Source organism: Phalaenopsis equestris, unplaced genomic scaffold, assembly GCF_001263595.1.
Source record: "Phalaenopsis equestris unplaced genomic scaffold, ASM126359v1 Scaffold000840, whole genome shotgun sequence".
NCBI classification, from domain to species: domain Eukaryota; kingdom Viridiplantae; phylum Streptophyta; class Magnoliopsida; order Asparagales; family Orchidaceae; genus Phalaenopsis; species Phalaenopsis equestris.
This window is the reverse complement of record NW_018165280.1, coordinates 3,968,574-3,978,564: the sequence shown is the minus strand read 5'-3', so window position 1 is coordinate 3,978,564 and position 9,991 is coordinate 3,968,574.

Below are 9,991 nucleotides of genomic sequence, written 5' to 3'. Positions count from 1 at the left end.
ATATATATATATATATATATATATATATACATATATATGTAACACTATTCATTATCGATCACATAATCACTTAAGAACATATAATTTACATGAAAAACCCCGTAAATAAAAATATATATATAAAAGAATCAGAGTGACAACTTCGCTAACAAAAGAAAGTTGCTATGACAATGCCGAATTCAAAGCCTCTTGGTTGCTTGTTCATAGGAAGTTTCAAAGTATTAATTCACAAATCTCCACTTTGCCTTGATATTAATCCAAAAGTGAAGCTCCAAGTTACATTCCTCTCTCCAAATCTCATTAGGTTCATTTACATTGAATAATGATCAAAATCCAAACAATGTTTGAACTTGGTTGCTAGAAGAAGCTTTGTCATCAAGTCGACGAAATTCTCCAATATACTAATTTTTTTTAATTGTAATATTATCCAATGTGATGATATCTAGAATTAAATGGAATTTGATGTTGAAGTGCTTAGTTCATCATAGTACATTTAATCTTCATTACGATGGATAGCTCTTTGACTATCATAAAAGATAATATTTTTTATAGCTTCCCACTGAACTCTTCATATAAGCCTTTCAACCAAATAACTTCTTTTAGAACATTAGAAATAATCATATATTCTACCTCAACTGTAGATAGAGCCATAGTGTGCTATGAAGATCTCCAACTAACTACGCAACCTCCTAGAGCAAATATAAATCTTATAATAAACCTTATCCGATCATAGTTAACAACATAATCGGAGTCTACAAACCTGATATGCTCTGGTTTAGAGGAGCCAAATATCAAATATGTATTTTAAGTGCAACATAGATACATCATAATCCACTTTACATCATCCCATTGTTGCTTTCCTAGATTTGTCATGCATCTGCTCACTATGCTTACCGTTTGAGCTAAGTCTAGACAAGTGCATATCATGGCATACATTAAGCTATCAATTAAATATACTAGCATATATAGTATGCTCCATATATTCCTTTTCAATATCTGCAGTTGGAGATATCTCAATAAATAAACACCTAAATTGTACAATCAACAAAATAGAGATAGGTTTTGCATCCTTCAACATATCTAATATTGTTTGAACATATCTTATTTGAGGAAGATGCAAAAGTTCTTTTGATCTTGATCTACAAATCTCCATCTTAAGTATCTTTCTTGATGCACCCAAATCATTGATATCAAATTATGATCTAAGAATATCTTTCAACTTCTATACTTCATATTTCTTCTTTGCAATAACCAACATGTCTTCCACATAGAATAAGAGGTACACAACTGATTTATCTGCTAGCTTTTTTTATACAATATTGGTGTTTTTTTCTCGGGTGTGTCCACCATAGATCTTAAAAGATTAATATCTAAATGATTTGATGCGTTATTTAAAGAATAATATACCATAGTTAGGGGAGGAAATATTATCTTAAAATGAATCTTATCATTTAGATGATAAAAATTTTAAAATTTATGGGTGCAAATTAACTAGGGTTTTTTCTCCACCTTATAGGCGTAAGATAATGTTTATTTTATTTTGGTGCCTCGTGCTGTGAAATCCAAAGAAAACTCTCAATTTAAATAATGACTTATATTAAAGGTTAAACATTTCAAAGTTAGAATTTCCAAGGGTGTGAATGGATCCAAGTTCAAAACTTTCTGGGGATCGAGTTCAAAGGTTCAAACTTAAAATCTAATAACAATGTATCATGGAAAGATCCAACAAAAGGAATTAACTAACACTTGGAAGAGGGTTTATTCTGAAGTTTTAGAATTTGTGATTGTTGTAAATGGTTGAGTTCAATTAAGATTAGGATAAAATAAAGAGAAATTGAAATGAATTTGATAATTTTAGTTTGAAAAGATTGATCATGAAGTTTGAATTGGGGAGAAAGTTTTGAAAGGTTCACTTTAAAAGATTTGAGTTGAGAAGATTTCTAAGCTATAGGGAAAAGATTCTTAAATTGAAGGGTTTGACTTTAGTAGGAAAGATTTCTAAATTGTGGTGAAATCCTAATCCTAAGATAAAATATAAACTTTGTTAGGAGAATGGCTTTCCATCGTCTTAGGTTCATTGGTTGCTTTAAATTATTAACCAACCATATTATCAGAGTTCTTCACTTAACATCATAACAATGAAAAGTGTAGAACTTCTTATATATAGGTGGTTAGAGGTGCTTTTGTCAATAACCCTAAGTTACTTCATTCTATGGCACCCATATAGCTTAAGAGGGTTATAGACTAATTATTTATAGGTCATAGTCCTTAGCACTAGCTAAGAAAACCTAATAATCTGACTTATGCTTCAAGACTGGGCTATTCGAGGTAATGTGTGGTCATGGGTTTTTTTTTTCTAGGTTGGCTAACATAGGGTTCACAATTGATCTGCTTAAGTGTAGTTTATGTTGTTTAAGTTGATATATTTTAAATTTTTATTTGGGTTTGATATTTTTTAATTTTGATTTGCTTTTTTTGTTCTCCTAAATTGTCGATCAACATGAGAATCACGTGCTCTAATTTCTTCTACTTCCTTTAGTTTTCTATCATAATTTGATGTTCTCTTGTCTCTATTGGTTTTAAATTCTTATGTAATTCTCTATTTGGTTTTCTATACTATGTTGAATCTCACATGAACAAAAATTCATATATATGTCGTTTAGTCCTTGTTATACTTATATATCTAACACATAAGTTTCCTTAAGTTCCATTCTCAAGTTTAATATTTTCAAACAAAAATTTACTTTTCATCCAAAAATATATTTTTTTATAAGAAATAAAGTATTTTTTTTAACACACAAATATATTTTTAAATATCAAATGTATGAGTTGAACTTAAGATTAAATATTAAGTATAAATTGATATGGAGTTTTCACCTCATTTTTGCATGCTAATGTGTAACAAAACTTTTTAAGCTTTCATATCAAAAGAGATTTACATATTTTGAGCACAAGAAAAAAATCATGAATTTTTTTGAAAGCTATGAATTTTTTGGCAATTTGTCAATTTTAAGGTTTAAAAAAAGTTACTTTTGAAAATTTAAATGGTTAAGTATTTTATAATTTAAAAAGTGTTATGAGCTTCATTTTTAAAGTATTTTGAGTATTTAAAAAATGGTTTTGATTAAAAGTTGGATAATTTTAAAAATATGAAGTTTTAAAAGGAAGATTGGATATTTTATAAAATAATTGGATTTGCTTAAGTTTTATAATTGGTTGAGTTTATAACAAAAGTTGAAGATTTATATTAAACTTAATTAGAGTTTAATTAAAAGCAATGTGGGTTCAAATTAATTTATATTAAAAGTTTATTTTTCTCTTAAAAATAAAATTTAAGGTTTTAGTTAGAATATAATCAAATAATTAATTTTAATTTTGATTTATTCACTAATTCCAAAGCATGACATTTGAAGATGTAAGATATATGAAAATATTTATATTTTTTTAGCATATTTTAGAACATTTTTAGAACATTTTAGAACATTTTTTTAGTTAAAGTTTACTTCACTAAAAAGACAAGGTTATTTTAGTTTTAAAATATTTTAATCTTCCAAGCAATACTATTACTAATTGCTTCATATATGTAACTTCCAACTTTCTAAAACATAATAGATTTGTAAGTAGTCTTTGGGTGAAACCCATAAGCTAAATGCTTCGCGTTCTACATGATTTTTCATACAAGTCCACATCTTTACACTTCACATACAATCACATCACTTAACCATCCAGGCATGAATCTCTTAAACACATAAACACATAAATCATTTTAAACATGAGTTTTCTATCACATGAGCATATAACACACATCTAAAATAAACATGAACATATGAAAATTTCTTACATATGCAAAATTTGACTTAAAAGTGTTTGAAGGCCGACTGACTCAGATGAAGTGATGCGGAGCAAATTTGGAATATCAAAAGAGTCTCTTTACATCCTATTTATAAAAATCATGGGCAAGGAAATCTAATGAGTTCAATGACTCAAACTATGATTAGAAAATAAAAGATATCTATTTTTGCATTTAATTTGCTTATTCTTATCACAATATCGCTTTCAAGAATTAAGAAAATTGAAGAACTAAAATACATACATAAAAAATATGCCAGTATAAATCCTAAGAAGATCCATAGTTCAGAAGGACGAAAGTACAACAAAAGCGTGCCTGCCGACTGGAGACCAAGAGGCCCCACTTACCCAATTTTCGAACTAAGGATGAAGGCTAGCCAAGCCAGAAAAAGAAAAAAAAAACGATTCAAGTCTGAACCAATCCCACTAGAACAAATATATCAGCACCTGAGCTAACCACCACCAGAAAACTGAGCGAAGGAATTGACATGCTGCTTGGTAGATTCAACCTTAGGAAAAAATCAACCACCTCAACATCACCTGTTGTCCTACGAATGCCTCCGAAGTTCCTCATCAGGGAAAAAAAAACTGGCAGTACAATAAAGCCTCACAATCATCTCAAAGGACTCCCTCGTTAAGGAATAAATTATTTGTTCAGTTACGATGACCCGAGCTCTGCTCGATAACTTAGCTTCGTTTTTCCAATAAGAGTTCGTCATCCAAAGATCAGGATTAATAGCTAAACTAACCGATCGACAAAGTCTAGTTGATTGAGTCAATCCTATCAACCCAAAGATAATCAAGATCTTCCGATTGACTGTACAACTCAGAAAAGCCGGCCAAATCGCTCTTACCAAGCCAAAGTCATGCTAGACCAGTCGACCGAGTCACAAGACAACCAAATAATAGACCCATACATGTAAATTGTCTAAAATACCATGTCCAACTCTCATTAAAATAGGGGCACAAAAGTAATATCATATATTATGTCATTTCCTCTATAAATAAGAAGATCATTTTATGAGAAAAGGGATAACAAGCAAGACATTTTATAGTTCATCATCGCTCATCTCTCTCTCTCTATCTCTCTCTTTTTACTTATGCTCTAACTCATGTGGCATGATTCACAGACAAATTAGAATTCAATACAATCAAATATTTTTCTTTTTTGTATAGTTTAAATATATTCTTTATAGTATCTTATAATAAAATAGTTACATAAATTGAATTTTGAAGCCGACAAAATCATCAAAACAATAAAAAAGTTTTTTGATGAGGAAGAAATAAAGACTGTCTCCTCAGATTTGAAACCTTTGCTCAGACCAAAAAAATTGTCACAAAGAATCCTCATCCCTCATAGATGAGCATAGATAATGCAGTAACCCAAACTTGCAATCAATCATTCAAAAAATAAGAATCTCAAATTCATCTAATATGTGCTAGTTATCAAAACATGAAGGGAATTACATAGATGTTATCTATTTATACTTTCAAAAGAATAAAAAAAAGGAAGTTTTACATGCATATCGGTCAATTCTTACGTATTTACGTAAACAAGACAATGGTGTTTTTCACGTGATATTTAGGCGGAATAAATATCAAAAGTAAAGTTTAGGAATTAGATATATAGTTTTATAATAATTGGGCGATATGTATGTAAATGCCCCTCAAAAAATTGTCACATTATTCTAGCTAAACTATAATTAGAGTGAGTTACAAGAATTTTACCTCACCTGATATCACTCATTATATAAAATCTCCTATAAGTCTGGATTCTATAATTATAATAACATTCTAGTTAAGAGACCCCACATTTAACATTAATGACCACATTAATTGGTAGAGAAGCAATCAATGATGTTAAATAAAGTTGAAGAATTTTTAGCTATAATGAAAGACCAACTTATGTGGATACTAGCGTGTCATCGAATTAATATGTTATTAGAAGGAAGTTGGTGATCAAGTTCATAGGATGACGATAAAGCAATTTATAGAAAAAATACTACATACGAATAATCGTATGTGCGGATAACCAATCACAGTGGATACTCAACAATGTAGTTTGCCGTGATTGGTTGTTCTGCACACACAATATTTTGTCAAATTTATGAGGATAATTTGGGGTATAGAGAGAGGCCAATTACATGTCACATGAAGATAATCTCTATTTAATATGATAGAAATGGCTGATTTGTGGGGCACAAATCCTCACATACTTCCTCATAGACAAATCATTAATTACACCCAAAATTCAATGTAACAGTCTAATTGATGGAGTGAATTATTGCAAAAGGATCAAAAAATAGCGAAGATGTGCTCAAGACATCAGTCGCTGCCATGTTTAAATTTAGCAAAATTTGAGTGCTTTTACACTTTTCTCACACCAACTCACTGAAAAGGTCAGATAAAGCTGATGAAATAATAATGTATATAAATTTTAATAATATTTTAGTAATTAAAAGCGTTATATTTTTTAAGCATTATGATAATTTGGACATTATAGTTGAAAATATGGAGTTTATGTTAGTTATATGTATTTCTCCTAATGAGCTGAATATTCACCAAGGTGGATATTTGTTGGGTATATGTATTTCTCTATATTGGCCAAGGTGGAGATTTGCTCGATATGACTCATATACCAGAATTTGGAGTCTCTCGGAGTGAAGAGATGTGTCTCCTGGAATGAAAATGAGTGTCTCTTAGAATTTAGTGGGTTGGGGGGAGCTATGACGAGCTGGTAATTTTATTTGTGAGTTTTTTTATCTATATATATATATATATATTATGTAATCATATGGGTATGTAACTGGACTCCTCTGAAATAGTGAAATTCGCCGTTCTGCTCCCGAGGGCATAGACATCTTTGCCGAACCTCGTTAAATCTCTGTGTGTTCTTCTGAATTTATGTTGATTCTTATTTTTTCTTCGCCCTAATTTCTCAATAATTTACATATTTTGAACGACAATTAATTTCTCCTAGATCATGTTTATCATGATATGCTCATATTTTAATTGTATTTGATGATATTGCCTTTATGTGATATTGACATAGATCTACATACGCATCACTCAATTCTTATATATTTACACATCTAGCTTCTAAATTTTAATTTTCTTACATATATATGCTACAAGAGATTATATATTTCACTTTTAAAAATATAAACTAATGACATTTTTTTATGTGATATGAAAAAATAAATTTAAATATTAGATAAATAAATACATAGAAAGTGGGTGATAGATATGAAAATGCTCCATATTACTATCACCCTAAGAAAATGAGCTACTTATTTATAAAATACAATATTTAGTTAGCAAAATTTATAACTATATAATTTCATTAATATACAAATATGATACATAAAAAAAACTAACATACAAATAAGAAATGCTAGGCTGTCGTATTTTGAGGTGAGAGGTACACATGATTTTTTTCCCGAAGACTAATGGCACACTAGAAGGCAATCTCGAATATTACGGGATTTAAAACAAAATAAAAATAGGATAAAATCAGACTAATCTTGCTATATCTCCTGTCCACCTCTCGCCACTTGTGAACTTATTCTTCATACACAAAAAGAAAAAAATATATATATTTATCCAATAATATTTATATAATCTACCTTATCAATAGGGCTGTCTAAATGGCTCGTTGTTCACGAATAGCTCGTTTTGACTCAAAATATTACTAATCAATTATATATATATATATATATTATACGATTAACTCTGTCGAGATATGTTGCCCACAACGTCATCAAGGAGAGGACTATTACAGATCTCATGACGGCTTTATCAGATACATATAAAAAGCCAAGCAAGACTAAGCGAAGTCCTCTTGAGAGCTAAGAGAAAGAGATGAAGAGAGAGAGAGAGGAAGAGAGAGAAGAAAATAGAGATTTTCTTGCAAACGTCGAGGCGCTCGACAGTGTAATTCCTCGAAGTAGTAAAATCCTCTGCATCTCCGAGGATGTAGACAATTTTATTGGCTTGAAATACTACTCATATATATATATGATGAATAGTATTTTTAAAAAAATATAATTGACTACAAGGCTATAAAAAATTATAATAAATTAAAAGTATTAATTAAGAAAATAGAATAAAAATTATTATATTAGATTCAAATGATGTTTTAAATTTTGCCTCAATCCTTAACATTTTTTGATTACGTGATTAGAGTTGTCAAAATGACTCTTTGTTCGTGAACGACTCGTGTTCGGCTCGCTAAGCAAACGAGTCAAACACAAACACACTTTTTGAGCTCGAAATATAAACGAGCTCGTGTTCGTGTTCGGCTCATTTGCACCCTACCTATCAAATTGTAGAATAATTCATTAATATATATCTATATATATTATCTTATGTTATTATCAAATTTAGTTATTTGATAGATTCTTCTCACTTAAAGAATTGAAATGAAATAGTGGGGGCCACAAACATGCCAGGCTAGACAGATCCACAGGTATTGTATTTGTATTCTTGCTTTGAGGTTATAGGCTTTGAATCACCAATAACCAGTATGTTTGTTCTTTATCTTTCTCTCTCTGTCACCAACTCTTCAATTCCCCAACTCTGTATTTCCTCTCTACCTTCTGGTGCCTATTCTAGAATCTATGGCCTCTGCGAGTTCGGTTACAGATCGAAGTATTGATGAGGTAAGAGCCGAAGCTCAAAAACCTAAGCTGCTTTCACTTTACTTTTGTTTCGCCGCTTTATTGTTTTCCTTTTCCGGGAATCATAATAACTGGTTGAGGTGAAGCGCTGGTATTGCAATCAGTTGAGAAAATTTGAAAGAGATGAAGTTCTTGGTATCTTGTAATCCGAAATGAAATGCTGGGAGAAACGCCTGAGGAATTTACTCTGCACTGGGTTTTTCTCTGTCTTTTTCTGCCTCCTTTTAAACTTTTTTTTTTTCTGGTTTTTTTATTTCACTGGTAATTTGAAAAGCTTGGCGGTGTGCTATTGATTCTATAGATTTCTTTTTTTTTTTTTTTTTTTTTTTTTTTGGTTTAGTTTCTCTTTTGCTGGGCAGTTTTCTTTGTATTTTTTTTTAATATGCTTTTATCCTGTAATGGCGCATATGATAAACCGTCAGCAAGTTGTTTGGAATGTATTTGGGAGATGAAATTCTGACTAATTTGGTTATGATAAATTTCAGAATTATTGTGTTTGATTGAGATAAGTGTAATATAAAAGCAATCCGTCAAAATTATCTTATGCTTGTTTCAAAACAAATCTAATCAAATTTTGATCGAGATGTTCTAAGCGGATAGCATCCATGGATGATGATTAGATCTATAAAAGTTAATATGAAATGGAAACCTCTGTTTTATTCAAGTAGATTTTTTTTGTTTTCAAGGTTTCGTATCTTTTTCTTGTATGATTTAATTCACAGTTTCAGTTCCAAAGGTCCCTGGTTTTAAGTATTATTCAATCACGAAATTAAAAAAATAAAAATTCTTATATTTACTATTTTATAAGCTTAAAAAGCGTGTTCTGTGCTCAAAGATACTGATGATTGTTTAATATATATTTGATCTTTTTGATATGCAATTCAGATACCTTTCTAGCACACTGCCTTGTTTACTCTCAAAAGCCAAATTAGTTAAACTGTTAATATAATTTTTTTTAGATAATTTTTGGTCGAGCAGCGCCCTGAACAGCCCCTCCAGCCGAAGGCCAAGTCAGGGCACCATCGGTTGAAGGCTGAGTAAGGGTACCTTATGGGGGAAAAGCTTGCGCAGTCGTTTCCACTTGCCCCTGCTCTTGAGGCGGCAGCTGCACTGGTTGTTAGCTGATTGGGTTGGGAGCCAAAACAAACATATCAGCGATGTGCACACCCTTCCGACTACTCACCTCCAGGAGTGGCAGTGAGTGGGAAGACTGTCCAATCTCCTCCACCCATTTTTCTTCATCACCGGATGCTTTACCAACTTGGACCCCTCAGGCATGGTCCTTTTGGTTGGCCCTTTGGTGCCAATCATTTTTCTCTCATCTCCCGATCTCCTCTCGATTGACCCTCTTCGTCCGTTTTCTTCTTCAGGATGGAATGAGAACTTTTCGGCTTCCTTCTTTTCTCACTCCTAGAAGGGCGAATCTTTGAAGTGGGAAGCCCGAAGGCCTTCATCAGTGTTTC